The sequence below is a fragment of the Heteronotia binoei genome, chromosome 4 (genome assembly GCF_032191835.1).
Source record: "Heteronotia binoei isolate CCM8104 ecotype False Entrance Well chromosome 4, APGP_CSIRO_Hbin_v1, whole genome shotgun sequence".
Lineage (NCBI taxonomy): Eukaryota > Metazoa > Chordata > Lepidosauria > Squamata > Gekkonidae > Heteronotia > Heteronotia binoei.
Window position 1 is genome coordinate 149,956,947 of NC_083226.1, and position 17,882 is coordinate 149,974,828.

The window sequence follows — 17,882 nt, forward strand, 5'->3', positions numbered from 1 at the left end:
TTGTACTAAGAATCTTTTACAAATAAACCATTTATTACTTGAAAAAAATAAAAATAAAATTCAGTTGGGACTCTTATAAATTCATTCAGAGCACTTCAATTTAAGCTTCAAAGTAATTTAAGCCAGCTTTCCTTCACATCCAAATAAACTTGCAAGCAAACAACTTCCTAAAATCCAAAACTTTTTTTTCCCCTAAAGGGGATTTAAAGCAAATCAGTTAAATTCAGCCATCAAGTCTCTTGTATAACTAAAAATTGGCGTGATCTCCTCATGCAGGTGTTATAAAGATTACCAGGATAGGCAGAAACTTTTACAAGCCTTGAAAAAGAAGGAGAGAGAGTTACCCTCCCCGCCCCCTTCTCAGTCTTTTGCCTCACTTGACGTTTGCTTCAGCCCTGGTTCTCCATTTCCCTGCTTGTCAGAGATACTGCCATTCACATCAATAACATGAAGAAAGAACACTTACAGTAGCAGCAAGATCGATGTTGCTTGTCTTAGTATTACAGAGTTTTAAAGTCCAAAATGTAGAGTGCAAGAAGAAGAAAAGAAGCTGGTGGTTGACCCTCTTGCCATTTAAAAATGGCGATCGGAGCGATGAGGCTAGGAGCAAGCGGGATCAGGGGGCAGCCGCCTCTGCTGACACCCCCATTCTACTGCTCAAGCACCCTGCCTTCTGGGACCCTTCCTGGGCCCCAGAGTCGAGTTGTCTTTAGAAGCGGCTCTGGACGCATCAGTCCAAGCTGCTTCTAAACGCGCATTTCTGAAACTGGAAGTCTCCTATTTCCCAGCAATTTCAATAGGATTTAAGCAACCCAATTATGCTTAGAATTGCAGCTTACATGGATTTAAGGGGAAAATGATTGAGCCAGTTCTTCTAGTATTTGTTTTAGAGGAAAGTTGAATATATATATTCTAAACTGATTTTTTGATTGTTGACAATGGGATTGGGAATTAGCCATTTCACATGCAGGAAATTTGTCAGAATAGCCAAGAAAGTTGGGGCAAATGGAGGCAATATTAAACTTTGGGTCTCATCAAGCCAATGTGAACCTAATGAACACAGGCACAGGCAAAAAAAAAAAAAAATCAATCATTCTGCATTCATGGAGCATTCCCACATCTCAAAAATATTTCCAGTGCATTTCAGTTCAGGGGCGTGCTAGAAATATGCTAAGGGATGTCTGCTCAAAGCTCTCCCCTTTATTGTTGTGAAGCTTCACATGTATATACAGGATTGTAAACTGGGGTGCTGAAAGCCCCTTTTGAATCATGATAAGCCCAGCACTAGGTGATTAGAAGTGTCTGCTAATGTTCTTGAAGTGCAATCCTAAAAGGAGATAACCCTTCTAAAGGTCTCAAACGGATGCAATTCTGCTTAGGACAGCACCATTTGGCATTATTGTGGAGTTGTAGCCAAAAAAGTTAGAGATCTCCTCAACCTATTCACTGCCATTGACAGAAAACGACAGAGGAAAATTGACAGATGATAATCTTTGAATTTGTGTACATTTATTTACTTACAAGATTCACACCTTGCCTTCCCACCCCTAATTAGGCAGTTAGCAGATTAAAACATACATATTAAAAATACATCTTACAAACCATGAAAACCAAACAAAAACTCATCATTAAAACAATTTAAGCAAAGTTTAAAATATTCCAACAATATAATAAAATACATGTAATGTACTCAGTGACGAGACGTGTTGAAGGCAACATACTTTATTAGCTGGTACATCACAAGAGGACAAAACGCGGGCTGGGTCCCACTTTATATACAAAGCCCGGAACAACCCTCGGACTGGCCAGGTCCAATCCTGGCCAGTTAAACTTCTCGCCACAGATCTTCATTGGCGGAGTAGTTTCGTGCGCTACATCCAGTGACCAGGGACTTCCTCTGGTCACCTCTGTAGCATTCGCTGTGCAGTACTTCTGGATTGCATAGCAAGACACAACACTCTTCCCCCCCTAGTTCAAGACACATAGAGTGCTGGGTTGACCTCCTCGGGGTTATTTGAGGTGTTGGAGTGGCCGCCATGGAGGGGGTTTCTTCTCGGGGACTTGACACTGGCGGGTGGCTGTCCGACTCTAGTTGCAGTTCCAGAACAGCCAGTCTGGGTGGGTCGTGCCCCCCGCTGGTTTGCTCTTCCACTCACGTTGTCGGTAGGATCGGCGCCTGCAGGGCCGCTTCCGGGGGGTTTGTTGCTAGCTCTCCCCCGCTCACCACTTCCCCACTCACTGTTGGCTCTTCCGGCAAGGTGCGGCGGCGCAGCTGGTCTATGTGCCTCCTTAGGATCTGACTCCCCTCGGACGAGACCTCGTAGGAGCGGGACCCCATCACCCGAAGCACCCGGCCAGCAACCCACTCCGGGTCCCACTCTTTGCGTAGACCGGGTCCCCCGGAAAGAATCCCCGCACCGCTTCCCTGACTTCGGGGGAACTGCAGACGTTGGTGGCCCTGTATGGATGTAGCCTGTCTAACCTCGTGATCAATTTCCTCCCCATTAGTAGTTTGGCAGGGCTTGACCTGGTAACGAGGTTGGGGGTAATTCTGTTATGAAATAAGAAGGCTGCCAGGCGGTGGTCCCAGTCCTCCTGTACAATGCGACCCAGGGCGTCTTTGGTGGTGCGCACCATGCGCTCTGCCTGGTCGTTGGTGGCCGGATGGAAGGGGGCGGACTGGATGTGCTTGATGAGGTACCTATTCACAAACTCCCGGAATTCCCGGGAGGTGAAAGCGGTCCCATTGTCCGTGACCAGGGTATCAGCGATTCCGTGCGTGCAAAAGGCCCTTCACAAGGCTCTGACCACTGCTGCTGTGGAGGTGGAAGCTACAGGGATCACCTCTAACCACTTAGTATATGCATCAACCAGGATAAAGAATATTTGGCCCTGGTATGGCCTTGCAAAATCTAAGTGGAGCCGGGACCACAGACTCCAGTTGGACTCCCAGCGGTGGACGGGGGTGCTTGGCGGATCGGGCCAGGATTCCTGGCAGGGTTGGCACCTTCTCACCCACCCCTCTATCTCGTCGTCCATACCCGGCCACCATACATAACTGCGTGCCAGGACTTTCATCCTCACTATCCCTGGGTGTGTTTCGTGTAAAGCTTCTAACACTTGCTTCCGCATTATGGGGGGGACCACCACCCTGCTACCCCAGAGTATGCACCCCTTGTATGTGGACAACTCATCTCTGCGTGATGTGAACACCCTGGATTCAGTGTTCAGTTTGCCCGTAGGCCACCCCCTTTCCACCCAGTCCAAAACTCATGTGAGTATACGGTCCTTGCCTGTGGCCCGAGCCACCTCAGCGGCGTGGAGGGGCCGCTTGGGCAAAGACTCCAGAAGCATCACATGGTGGGCAGGGGTGGGATCTGGGTCCGTCGAGGGAAGTGGCAGGCGGCTAAGGGCGTCAGCGTGCCCCATGGCTTTGCCCGGGTGGTGCACCAGGATGTATGTGTACGAGTTCAGAAACTGGTTCCACCTCAAGATGCGCTGTGACAAAATTTGCGGGGTCTGATGGTCTGGGGCGAGGAGGCCCAAGAGCGGCTTATGGTCCGTGGCAATCGTGAAACTCCTACCATACAGGTAGTCATTGAATTTGTGAACGCCCGCCACGATTGCCAAAGCCTCCTTGTAGATCTGAGCGTAGTTGCACTCTGCGGGGGTCAGGGTTCTCGAATAGTAGGCCACAGGAACCTCCCTCCCATCCGGGAGTTGGTGCCCCAGAACAGTGGCCACTCCATACGGGGAAGCATCGCAAGCCAAAATCAGTGGCAGGGTCTCGTCAAAATGGTGGAGCGCCGCATTGGAAACAAGGATGTCTTTGACTGCCTGAAAGGCGGCGGCCTGCTGCTTTCCCCAAACCCATGGGGCTTGTTTATCGAGTAGCCTGTGGAGGGGTTCCGCGATGGCTGCTTTGTGGTGCAAGAACAAATGATAAAAATTTAATAACCCCAAGAAACTTTGCAGCTCTGCCTTGCACGTGGGGGGCAGGGCATGGACTATCGCCCTGGTCTTGTCCTTCGTCGGGTGGATTCCCACAGCGTCTACCGCAAAGCCCAAGAACTCCACCCTCGGCACCCCTAGTGAACATTTTTCCTTCTTTACTTTTAGACCCGCCGCCTAGAAGCGGCGGAGTACCTCTCTCAGGCGGCTGCTGAACTCCTCCGTGTCCGGGGCTGCGATCAGAACATCATCGAAAAATGGTTGCACTCTGGGGATCCCTTTGAGGAGAGAGTCCATTATGCTCTGAAAGATCCCCAAGCTACACTAGCCCCAAATTGCAGCCGCCATACCCTAAAAGCTCCCCTGTGGGTCACAATGGTCTGAGCTTCTGCTGTCTTGGCATCTACCAGAAGTTGCTGGTACGCTTGGGCCAGGTCCAGTTTCCCAAAAATCTTAGAGCCTGCTAAGGCCGCCAGGACGTGGCTGACCACCCGAACGCGGTAGGGATTGTCCTGGAGCGCCTTATTTATAGTGCACTTGTAGTCAGCGCATATTTGCACATCCCCATTCAGCTTCACTGGCGTGACCATGGGTGTTTCCCAGGCCGCATAGGACACTGGTTCTAGAACTCCCTGGGCCGTGAGTCGGTCCAGCTCCGCTTCTATTTTAGGTTTTAGAGTGAACGGAACTCGCCTGGCCTTCAGTCTGATTGGTCTAACAAGGGGATCGAGGGGTAAGGTGATGGGCAGCCCCTTGTAACTCCCCAGGGACCCATAAAAAACTTCGGGGAATTCCCGGCACACGTTCTCGAAGTTGGTCATTTGTATCTGCTGCACCCCCACTAATTGAATACCTAGCGATCGAAACCGGGCCAGTCCCAGTAATGTGGTGAGCTGGCGCTTTACCACTAGAATGTCCAGTGGCCCCCTGAAGCTCTGTCTCTCTACCTGTACCATGGCCCAACCCAGGATGTGTATGGGGTTTTTCTGAAAGTCCCGCAGTATAAAATCAGCCGGTCTCAATTTGAGCCGGCGACAGGGGCACAGTTTTCTTAGGGTCTCCTCCGAAATTATGGAGATGGAGGAGCCCAAGTCCACCTCCATTTGGCATGGAGCACCCTCAATTATGACTGACAGTCTGACCTTGTCGGGGGCAGTGAGGGGCAAGTTCATTACCTGTAGGCTGGTTGATGCTGTCGTGTGAGCATCGGTCGAATCATGGTGAGCGGTCTGGTGTCTGCGATTGGCCTTAGCCTGGCAAGCCCGCACTATGTGGCCCACCTTCCCACAGTTCCTGCAGTCCATGTTGCGATAGGGGCAGTCCCGTCTCTCGTGGGGGTCGCCACAGCTGGCACACTTGCTGTGGGTTGGTCTCTCTGTTGCTCGTTGCCGCACGGGGGCTCTCAGGCCCATTCCTTGTTGCCGGCAGAGCTGGAATGCCTCTTCGTCCTCTGGGTCACCAGGCACCATCTCTTCCTGGTGGACTGCTTCTCCTCTTTGGTTCTCTCGAACGCGGTTATTCCGTTGAAAGCTTGTTGAAGAGTGAGCTCCTCCTTTGCGAAGAGCTTTTGCTGCAGCCTTTCATCTTGGAGGCCCCAGACGAATCAGTCTCTCAAGGCTTCCTCCCGCTTGTCGAAACCACAGTTCCCTGCAATCTGGCAGAGAGCAGCCAGGTATACAGCAGCCATTTCTCCTGGCCCTTGATCTCTCTTGTGGAAGAGAAATCGGTGGGTGATGATGGAAGGCTGGGGCAAGAAATGCCCGGTGAGGAGTCTGACGATCTTCCCATATGTTCTCTCGGTGAGTTTCGCGGGGGCCGAGAGACATTTGGTGAACTTGAAGGTGGCCTCCCCGCAGATGCTCAGGAGTACGTCTCTCATGTGGCTGTCGTCTGTAATCAGGTTTGCACATAGGTAGCATTCGACCCGCTCCATGTAGGTCTCCCACCTCTCGTGGTTGGCTGGGTCGAACTCAGCAAGGTGGCCCGTTGTTACACTCGGGTTCGCCGTGACGGCGGTGGGCGCTTCTGTCTCTTGCGGCTCCGTGCCTTCCTCGTCTCCAGCCAGGTCATCGACTTCCCGCTTGGGGAGTTAGCTAGCTAGATCCCACCTTCGTCACCAGTGTAATGTACTCAGTGATGAGACGTATTGAAGGCATATTTTATTAGCTGATACATCACAAGAGGGCGAAACGCGGGCCGGGTCCCGCTTTATATACAAAGCCCAGAACAACCCTCAGACTGGCCAGGTCCAATCCTGGCCAGTTAAACTTCCCACCACAGAACTTCATTGGCGGAGTAGTTTCACACGCTACATCCGGTGACCAGAGACTTCCTCTGGTCACCTCTGTAGCATTCACTGTGCAATACTTCCGGATTGCATAGCAAGACATAACAATACACAAACTTAAAAACAACAAAAGCAGGGCAAAAAAGAGGGATCACTTGATGAAACAATCATAGGGCGATTTCCCACACAGCTTACCGAGGAGTGAAGTCCCTCCTCACCGCACAGCGTCTGCTCGGATTTCCCACCAACTGCTCCGTGGATTCAGGAAGTGCCGCACCTTTTGCATCTCAAATGGAAATCGTTAAAACCCTGGTTTACGTTAGCAACACAAAAGGTGCGGCACTTCCTGAATCCGCGGAGCAGTTGGTGGGAAATCCGAGCAGACGCTGGGCGGTGAGGAGGGACTTCACTCCTCGGTAAGCTGTGTGGGAAATCACCCATAGTTTTCATTCAGATAGAGTTGGGTAGCCACATGGCTTTTTTTTTTCTGGTGGAATGTGGTGGAACAGAGTTCTGGAATCTTTTTGTGGCAACAAAATTATATTTAAAAAGTGTTTAAAAGTTCATGAGGGGCACCCATGTGTTTCTCCTTGAGAGTGTGGCACCTCTTTTTCCAGAAAAAAATCCCTGGGTTGCCATGTTAGTCTCTCTATAGCAGTAGAAAAGAGCAAAACTCCAGTAGCACTGGAAAGACTAACAAAATTTGTGGCAGGGTTTGAGCTTTCATCAGTCTTGCTCTGAAGAAGTGAGCAGTGACTCATGAAAGCTCATACTCTGCCTCAAATTTTGTAAGTTTTTAAGTTGTCATCTAGTGGTGGGAAAAGGCAACCGAAAAGATCAAGCAATTCTCTGGGGACAGAGTTTCAGTGTTTTGGTGCCACAGCTGAGAAGGCCCTCTCCTAAATTGCCACCCATGAAATCTTAGAAAATGTGGACAGTGTTCCCTCTAAGCTGAGTTAACGTGAGCTAGCCCATAGATTTTTAGCCTCCAGCTCGCACATTTTTGTGTTAGCTCAGGAAGGATGACCCCAAAGCATATTAATTTATGCAGTAGCTCACAACTTTAATGCCAGTAGCTCACAAAGTAGAATTTTTGCTCACAAAACTCTACAGCTTAGAGGGAACACTGGACAGAAGCCTTGCCTGCCTGCCAGTTCATACAAACCTTTGCCACTGCCTATCAGGTGTATTCTGAGAGTATAAAGCAGAATCATAGTACGATATGATAAAATCATAAAACTAGAGAGTTGTAATGATTGGTGAAAACTAGAAATGCTGCCTGCAGAAAGGTCAGTTGGGATGATTGACTAACTGTTCTGATTAGACTCATATTTCAGTCACTCTTTCCCCTTCTCCTATTAGCTTACTTTGATTGAAACAATAACTTTCAGTCTCTCTCTTCCCTCACTACTCCTATCCCTGATGTCCAGGAAAATTAAAGTTAAAAAATTAGAATTAAAGAAACCCTCAAAATTAAACTAAAAGCACAGTACCAATCAGGTTTCCAACCTCTGTATGCCAGAAATCATTCTGTTCAGAACAGGATCGGGTTTTTTTTATTTATGACCGAGTATGGTTCAGGTCAGGCCTTGATTAGAACAGTTTCAATGGTACGTCCCTACGATATATTTTGGTTCAAGCTGTCTTGCATTTATTACCATCTTACCTAACCATCTGTGAAGAACTCAAGATCTTTCAGACTGTGGCTCCATCATATTCTCCAGCTTATTTCTTCATTCTCCTGCCTTTTAAAAGTCTTGCCTATCTTCAAAATGAAGAGCTGTTACATTTGAAAGGTAGCTCAGCACTCTACAATTGGTCCCAATTTGGACTTGAACTTGTTTTGTGATCTTTGGAAATACGTAGGGGGGAAAACATATGTACATAAATATACTAACTCTATAGCTGTCCTTTCACCATGGTCAATTTATATTTCATATCTGCTGCCTAGGGATTTGTGCTTCAGAGGAAAAGGCTACTCAGTCCATTAGCAGATCTGAATTTATGATGATAAATCCCTTGCTGTTCAGCCGTGACAGGCATTACTCTGCTGTAATGAGTAATAAATGTAGATAAGTCATGTGTCCCTATGGATTACTTGGCCAGAAATTACATTTAGAAGAAGGCTAATTGCCTAAAATTTATCCAAATTCAATACAAATTTTATTGCCCCTAATTGCCTTTCCAGGTTTAGCAGCATTAACGATATTTAAATGTATTTGTCAACCACTCTGATGCATTTGCAGCCCTTAAGATCTAGAGAAACATCCACTCAATTGGAGCATTTCAACTATTTCTGTAATATAGCAGTAAATCATTATGACTTGGGATACAATTTCCCCCCATTTTTAATCTCATAGCAAAGCATGTTTTCACAATTGTATTAATGTTTCCACCATAAATGCTGTTTTTCTGAAGCTTGTTTTCAGTTGTCTTGTCATGACTTAGTTAATATGGCAGCAATAATTAAGAGCTAGCAATAGTGTAATATAGTTACACTTTTCAATGCCAAAAAAAAAATTAGGTATTGAGCAATAGTCCCCACTGGATCAGAGCCTAAGTCCCTGATTCCAAAAGTAAAAGTCTGAGCCACTCCACTGGAATAGAAAGAATGAGAGCTATAAAGCTCTTACCCTATTCATTAACTGATCCCTTCTGTTTAAAAGCCATTTGTGGCATTGTGATACATGATCCAACAGAATTTGTTTTTACTAAGCAGACATGGGCCTGGTGAAGACATCTTCAGAAATCCTATATTTTCTAACTCGAATGTAATGAAAGATAGATGGGGGTGAAAATGTAAAAAGAAATAAATAATTGGGCCAGTCTTTTGATTGGCCAGGATGCTTCTAGAATTTTTGGTGAGTGGGTTATTCACCATCTCATTCTGCTGCCATTAATATTGGATCATAGAACTGTAAACACCATACATTTCATGATAACATCAGTATCTTTTAAGAAGCATAGGCCAAGAAGAAACATTGAACCACAGGGTGACAAAGCTAACTTACTGAATGGCTGGTGCCAACCCCTTCCTCTTTCTTGCTCAATTAATCCCTTCTGAGTGGAACAATTCTTGATGGTATCTCAGTTTTAATGGAGAATGAAAATATTGAAATACAGTGGTCATTTTATATTTCACTGTATTGAATCATATATGTTGAATTCTAATGGAAATCAAAACTTATGTGTAAGGGGCTCAATAACAAAACTTTGATTTGGTTTGAAAACCGTGCACATTTAAAAAATCCTGCTAGAGTTGCCAAGTCCCTCCTGGCAGCTGGCAGGGGATACAGGGATTTACCAGGAGTGGGAGGGAGATCCAGGTGATGTCACCAGTGACATAGCAGTGTAACTTCTGGCATGTACTGGAAGTGACATCTTCATGTCATGCTTTTGGGCAAAGACTCTATGGTGAAAATGGCTTCTACCATAGAATTTTTGCCAAAAAAAAAGAATGCCACCCCAAAATCATGCATGTGATGACATCAGTTCTGGTTCATGCCAGAAGTGATGTTGCCATATTGCTGGCAACAAGTCTGGGCTTCCTCCCCTCTCCTGGTAAGTCTCTCCGCTGCCCAGCTGATCAGAGTTGGGGGGGGGGGGCTGAAAACAGGGAACCCACACCTTCACTGGAAAGTCTGGCAACCTTAAATCTTTAACAAGGATTGTAGTCTATTGCAATACTTATATTATTTGCTTTTACCACATTGTCTTCTACCTTTGGAACTATCTTTCTGCATTATTGTATGACATGGGTTAGACAGCTTTTTTTGCATTGTTTGATAATTTTCTAATCTTAGTTCTCGGGCATTGTTGATTGGATGTCTTATGCTGTCTCCTGAAATTTCATATTTTGTAACCCACCTTGAGTCTCAAGGAGAAAGGCAGGCTATAGATGAAGGAAATTAATGAAAAATCTGTACTGATGTATAGTTAATTTATGCATTTATTATTTTTAAATATTGACAAATGTGCCTTTCTGCCAACAACTGTAACATTGGGTGAGTACCCAAATAAATTAAATATCAATTCCAAACAAAAATAATCAATGTGAACAGTAAAACAGCAATACAAACATTCAGACAAAACTCTCAGAAAATGATAGATAGATAGATAGATAGATAGATAGATAGATAGATAGATAGATAGATAGATAGATAGATAGATGATAGATAGATAGATAGATAGATAGATAGATAGATAGATAGATAGATAGATAGATAGATAGATAGATAGATAGATCCTTCACATTACAGGCTTCTAAATAAATGGGCACTATTTAAATGCTTAGTGTAAAAAGCACATATACATGAGCCAAAAATATTCAGCTTTGGGACTCAGATAGGAGAGCAAAATGGACAATGATTGAATGTTGAAAGACAAGCCATCCAGCTTCCTGCATCTATCTGCACTAACAGGCTCCAACAACCAAGAAAAGTACCTCATTCATGTCCCCCACCCCCTTCTGTTGGTAGTGTTGGGTGAGTAGACAAAGGAGAAAGACAGCTGTGGCAAAAGCAGTGCAACAATGCACACATACCAGGTATTTGATCAGAACAAAATGTTTCCATGAATTAAAAGGAGCTGAGGCAAAGACCAGAGAGAGACAAGCCATGCAGCTTTCACCCAGTTCTCACACCCCTTTTCTTTCTTTCTTTCTTTCTTTCTTTCTTTCTTTCTTTCTTTCTTTCTTTCTTTCTTTCTTTCTTTCTTTCTTTCTTTCTTTCTCTTTCTTTCTTTCTTTCTTTCTTTCTTTCTTTTTTTTTTTGATCTTTTCAATAAATAACAAAGATGACAAGGACTGGGAAAGCAGGGTGAGGAGGTGCATATGCAGACCATTTCCAGTCCAATTTTGAATTTGGGAAAAAGTTATTTTTAATAAGTATTTTGGGGTGCTGGTCACAGAGAGGCTACTAGGATTCCAACTCAGTTTTTGTATTTCATGTGCATTGGGTACATATAATTTCACAATTTGCAACTTCCTGCCATCTCACATGGAGACAATCAGAATTCTGTGAATGAGTCTGTAGTTTAAAGATATTGTTTGTATGACAAGGAACTAGATACAAAACTAATATGCTCCAAGAGAGGAAAAACATGCGCACTTTCTTGTTACTGAGACTAGAGATGGACTGGAAGATTGCTGCTGTCCTTGATGGCTTACTGTAAGGAAACAAAATAAGCAGTAAGAAAATAACCTTGGCATTAGTGCTTAAAATTTAGCATGATTGGACAGTTCCGTGTGTAAAGTTGTATCAATGAATCAGTTCAATATGAAAAGTAGTCAATTTGCTCTCATAGCACATTAAATGCTTGTTGTCTATAATTTCCCACTCTATTCAAAATGGAAGCTGAGGCAGCAGTATTTAGATTCAGTGAAAAGCAAAAATAACACCTAAATTTACCAAGCTATGGGAGTCAGTCAGTAGGATTCTCAGTAATAGGAGTGTAGGTCTTCAGGGGTCTTCATAGGTTCTTGGCCTATTGCATGATCAGCAGAATGAGAAGGGCCATGGGTCAAGGACAGAGTGTAGCTTCAGAACTGATTTTTAAATCTCATTCATTGCACAATATTTGTAATTTAGAAAAGTTACCATTAGCTGATGTATATCTCTGTGGCCTTGAACTACTGATGTGAACTCAGAGCACGTTTCATTCATTAGGCAGCCTGTCAAAGAGTATACTTTTTCATGTTTATTCTATTCCTCCAGTTTAAATGAATAAGGCATAGGGATGTGCATATCAAATTTCCCGAGCCCAAATTGTACTCTAAAAATGCCTTTTCAGATCATCCTACTTATGGAATGTGTGGCGGAACAGTCCTGCTTTGGCCTGCAAGTCTTGTTGCACCCTGCCATCCTGGTTTTCCTAATACCTGGAGGGGTTATTCTCACTCTCAGCTCAACTAGCATAATCACCTGACCTTTGTAGAAATTGCCCACTGGGAGGATCAATACTCCCAGCTTCTCTTCCACATTCTGAGGCCTTGCCTCTGTATCTCCTTCAGTCCAGCACCTGGTCACCATGGGAACTGTTTACTGCCTTATGAACTCCTGGAGGAATAGCTACTTGCGACTGATGGCCTTCCCCCTAGTGCTCCTTTTACAATAGCATGTCCAAAATGATGGAGGTCTATGTGGTACAGAGAACCACTACCAGGATCAAAAGTTATTAAGTATTTATTTTAAAGAAAATGTTCACAAGCATACTTTTAGCACAGCACCAGATCAAGCAAAGAATTCAAAAGGAAAGGGTAAAATGCAATTCCTCTGCCCTTCCCTCTATACATGCCCTATCTATTGTTAAATATAAGACAGACTCCTTAGTTTATAATATTATAGATCTCTACAGAGTCACCAATATCTTGGAGCTTCTTTCAGCTGTACAGGCCAGCACATGGCAATGGCTACCTCCACCAGACCTCAAGTAAGAGTTCTGTCTGATCTGATGGACTTAACACAAAAATACCATCCTCCTTGCTCCCATGAGTTTTATCATCTCTCTCATCCCCACTCACTGACCAGGTCAGGCTGAATCAAAGAAACTTTCCCTGAAATTTCCAAAACCTTCTTCCTGAAGTCCTTCTAGTACTTAATACCTCTAAAACTCTGTTTTCTGCCAGGATGGAGGTGCAGAGAAACTGAACTATTGTCTGTGGCTGGGCCTATTAGCATTTCTTGAGAGGCAGCTGAGGTGAGGCTGGAAAGTCTCTGAACTGACTTCCCCTTCTTTGCCTGTTCCCTGCCCAGAGAGAAATTGTTTTAAAACCTCCTAGTAAAGGTTTTACTCAGGTGAGACTTCTACTTCTACCCCCAAAATGTGTTTCTTCACAGAATGAAAAACAGAATTATGAAACTTTCCAGTTTTATTGGAGGAGGGGAAATAAGGTGGAATAGCAGACTGAAGCAGCTGTTTTTCGAGCAAATGGCACCATATTTGGAGAAAAACAACCAACCCTCTCTCTAAAATACTATCCAAATTCAAAGGGGGATGGACAAAGGAACAGAGCATTTTTTGAGCAGGAACACATAGGAATGCAGTTCTGGCTGGCTTGGCAGGCCTCCAGTTCTAGAAAAGGTCTCCAGCAGAGGGAAGGCACTAGGCAGCCATGCACACCCAGACTACACACTCTATATTCTCTGCTGCCTCCAGTCTCCAATGGGCTTGTAAGGAGAGTGAGCAACGTGGAGCCACCCATAAGCACCCCCTCCCCAGAGAAGCTGGGCCTGCCACTGCCTGCTCCACTGCTTGCTCCACTCATGACTCTCTCTCTCTGGCCATGTTTTTTGGGTGGCAAAACAAGGTCTCTCATTGGGCTATGTGAGATCACAATTCATTAAATGCAGCTGATGCCACTGTAGTGGTTTGTGTCAATATATGGAAAGTAATCAACTGAACGGGTGACATCACTTCTGATGACATCAGGGGGTGTGGCCTAATATGCAAATAAGTTCCTGCTGGGCTTTTTCTAAAAAAAAACTCTGCAAAGGAGTCTAACTTTACAGCCCATCAAACATACTGTCCACAGCCATTCTGGTCTCCATTTTTTTCTATGGAATCTTTCCATAATTCTGTAGCAGGTATCTGTGCAGCGAATATCACCAAGTATAAAGTATTAATTTGTCCTACAAGCTTCTCATTTTTTTTAAAAGGATCAGATTTTATGGATACCTGAACAAGGTGTCCCCAGTCATCCTGGTCTCCATTGTTTCTTATAGGGGGAAAGAGATTGAGTTTCTTGATGCTCTCAATGACTGTGCTATGGAGCAGATGGTCTCAGAACCTACCAGGGGTGGGGCGATCCTGGATTTGGTCCTAAGTAATGCCCAAGACTTGGTGAGAGATGTAAAAGTGATTGCGCCACTTGGGAGCAGTGACGATAATGTTATTGATTTCACCGTTTGTATAAATAGGGAGTTATCCAAAAAGACCGCCACAACCACGTTTAACTTTAAAAGGGGTAAATACACTGAGATGAGGAGGCATGTGAGGAGGAAACTGAAAGGAAAGGTACATACGGTCAAAACCCTTGGGGAAGCTTGGACACTATTTAAAATTATAATCCTAGAAGCTCAGATAAAATACATACCACAAGTTAGGAAAGGCACAAACAGGCATAAGAAAAGGCCTGCATGGTTAACAAACAAAGTAATGGAAGCTGTAAAAGGTAAGAAGGACTCCTTTAAGCGGTGGAAAACCAGTCCAAGTGAGATTAGTAAAAGGGAACACAGGCTGTGGCAAATCAAATGAAAGACTGTGATCAGGCAGGCAACAAGGGACTATGAGGAGCATATTGCAAAAAACATAAAGACCAACAATAAAAATTTCTTCAAGTATATTAGAACTAGGAAACCAGCCAGGGAGGCAGTGGGGCCCTTGGATGACCATGGGGTAAAAGGATTACTGAAGGAGGATAGGGAAATGGCTGAGAAGCTAAATGAATTTTTTGCCCCCGTCTTCACTGTGGAAGACGAGAACTTTTTGCCCGCCCCAGAACCACTAATTTTGGAAGGGGTGTTGAAAGACCTGAGTCAAATTGAGGTGACAAAAGAGGAGGTCCTACAACTGATAGACAAATTAAAAACTAATAAGTCACCGGGTCCGGATGGCATACATTCGAGAGTTCTGAAAGAACTCAAAGTTGAACTTGTGGATCTTCTAACAAAAATCTGTAATCTTTCATTGAAATCTGCCTCCGTTCCTGAGGACTGGAAGGTAGCAAATGTCACCCCCATCTTTAAAAAGGGTTCCAGAGGAGATCCGGGAAATTACAGGCCAGTCAGTCTGACTTCAATACCGGGAAAGTTGGTAGAAACCATTATCAAGGACAGAATGAGTAGGCACATTGATGAACACGGGTTATTGAGGAAGACTCAGCATGGGTTCTGCAAGGGAAGATCTTGCCTCACTAACCTGTTACCTTTCTTAAACATGTGGACAAAGGAGACCCGATAGATGTTGTTTACCTTGACTTCCGGAAAGCTTTTGATAAAGTTCCTCATCAAAGGCTCCTTAGAAAGCTTGAGAGTCATGGAGTAAAAGGACAGGTCCTCTTGTGGATCAAACACTGGCTGAGTAATAGGAAGCAGAGAGTGAGTATAAATGGGCAGTCTTCACAGTGGAGGACGGTAAGCAGTGGGGTGCCGCAGGGCTCGGTACTGGGTCCCATGCTCTTTAACTTGTTCATAAATGATTTAGAGTTGGGAGTGAGCAGTGAAGTGGTCAAGTTTGCGGATGACACTAAATTGTTCAGGGTGGTGAGAACCAGAGAGGATTGTGAGGAACTCCAAAGGGATCTGTTGAGGCTGGGTGAGTGGGTGTCAACGTGGCAGATGCGGTTCAATGTGGCGAAGTGCAAAGTAATGCACATTGGGGCCAAGAATCCCAGCTACAAATACAAGTTGATGGGGTGTGAACTGGTAGAGACTGACCAAGAGAGAGATCTTGGGGTCGTGGTAGATAACTCACTGAAAATGTCAAGACAGTGTGCGTTTGCAATAAAAAAGGCCAACGCCATGCTGGGAATTATTAGGAAGGGAATTGAAAACAAATCAGCCAGTATCATAATGCCCCTGTATAAATTGATGGTGCAGTCTCATTTGGAGTACTGTGTGCAGTTCTGGTCGCCGCACCTCAAAAAGGATATTATAGCATTGGAGAAAGTCCAGAGAAGGGCAGCTAGAAAGATTAAAGGGCTGGAGCACTTTCCCTATGAAGAAAGGTTGAAACGCTTGGGACTCTTTAGCTTGGAGAAACGTCGACTGCGGGGTGACATGATAGAGGTTTACAAGATAATGCATGGGATGGAGAAAGTAGAGAAAGAGGTATTTTTCTCCCTTTCTCACAATACAAGAACTCGTGGGCATTCGATGAAATTGCTGAGCAGACAGGTGAAAACAGATAAAAGGAAGTACTTCTTCACCCAAAGGGTGATTAACATGTGGAATTCACTGCCACAGGAGGTGGTGGCGGCCACAAGTATAGCCACCTTCAAGAGGGGTTTAGATAAAAATATGGAGCAGAGGTCCATCAGTGGCTATTAGCCACAGTGTGTGTGTATATATAAAAAATTTTGCCACTGTGTGACACAGAGTGTTGGACTGGATGGGCCATTGGCCTGATCCAACATGGCTTCTCTTATGTTCTTATGTTCTTCTTAAACACCAAGCTTAAAACCTTCATGCAGTTCCTTCCACAAGAGTATCCAAAATCCCACCAACAAATGATAAACTGGCACAAACAACAGAAACAGAGAAATCCCCACCAAACACACAGACACACACAAACACACAGACACACAGAACAAAGCAACCTCCAAAAGCAGGAAACCTTTACACACACACAAACACACACAAAATATCAAAGCAAAAAAGTAACCCAGATAGCAAAAAAAAACCCTAAATAAATAAAACCTAAATAAAGCTACATCAGGGGGAAAGTAAAATAAAAAGTAAATGCACCCTAAAATGAGATTTCCACTACCTCCATCATAGAAAATAAAATATTAAATACACAACGAGGATTTTATACATCTCCCCACAACTCCAACCCCCCCCATAAAAAAGGCCTTGCTAACAAAGTAAAGTGATTAAATAGTAATACCACATCAAATCCAGGAAAAACAAGCCAGTCCTGAAGATAGATCAAAACAGGTAGCTATGTTAGTCTGTTTGTAGAGGTAGAAATGTGCAAGTACCACCTTAAAGACTAAGAAAATTTGTGGCAAGGTATGAGGATTTGTTAGTCACAGAAGAAGTGATCAGTGACTCATGGAAGCTCACACCCGTCCACAAACCTGTTTGTCTTTAGGTGCTACTGGACTCTTGCTCTTTTCTGCAGTCCTGATGAGGCTCCTTGTTGCTTCAGCACAGCAGCACAGCAGAGATGCCAAGAGGATTTGGGAGTGGTGGGCTGGTGTGTGATCTCGCTTCCAACAAAAAGCCAAAAGTGATGTCATGATGTCAGGGCAACATTTTAGGATTTTTAAGGAAATCCTACAGCATTGCCTTGTCATTATGATCAAAGCCAAGCAGTTTCTATGCACATGCTGGGAAAAGTGAAAGTAACAGAACTGCCAGGTAGATCATCTAAGTGACAGAAGGTGGCTGGTTGCCAGGTTGCATCAGCCTGGGCAATGTCAGCATGACTCAGCAGCAAGCTGATTGGTTACCTGGGTGGATGGTTTGTATAAATGTGCAAAGACACTTTACTATGTGTGGGATATGTATGGTGGAGTTGCAGCGGAGCATTCTGTCGGTTTGGAGAATGGAAGTGTAAATAAATTGTATATAGTGGTTTTATCACTGCTGTGTGCAAGCCTTCATTCTTTGCGTCACTAAAGACCACCCTCACTAAGTACAGGAGCATCAACGTGCCTATGACATGGGACCGCTTCTTCTCTCCACCCCACCCCAGAACAGTACATTCCTAAAGTGCAGTCATCTCTATGAGAAAGCTTCAGCGAGGTCAGAAGAAATCAGGAAAATGACTAGCTCTGGCCTAGCCTTATTTTGTCAGACTTCTGCAAGGATCTGGTGGTTTTCTCCAAGGCTCTATGGACTGATTAGGGAGCGCTGTTGTGACTAGGTTTGGTGCTTGGAGGGATGGAAGGGGGTTGCTCTGTTTTCTCCTCAGATGTTTC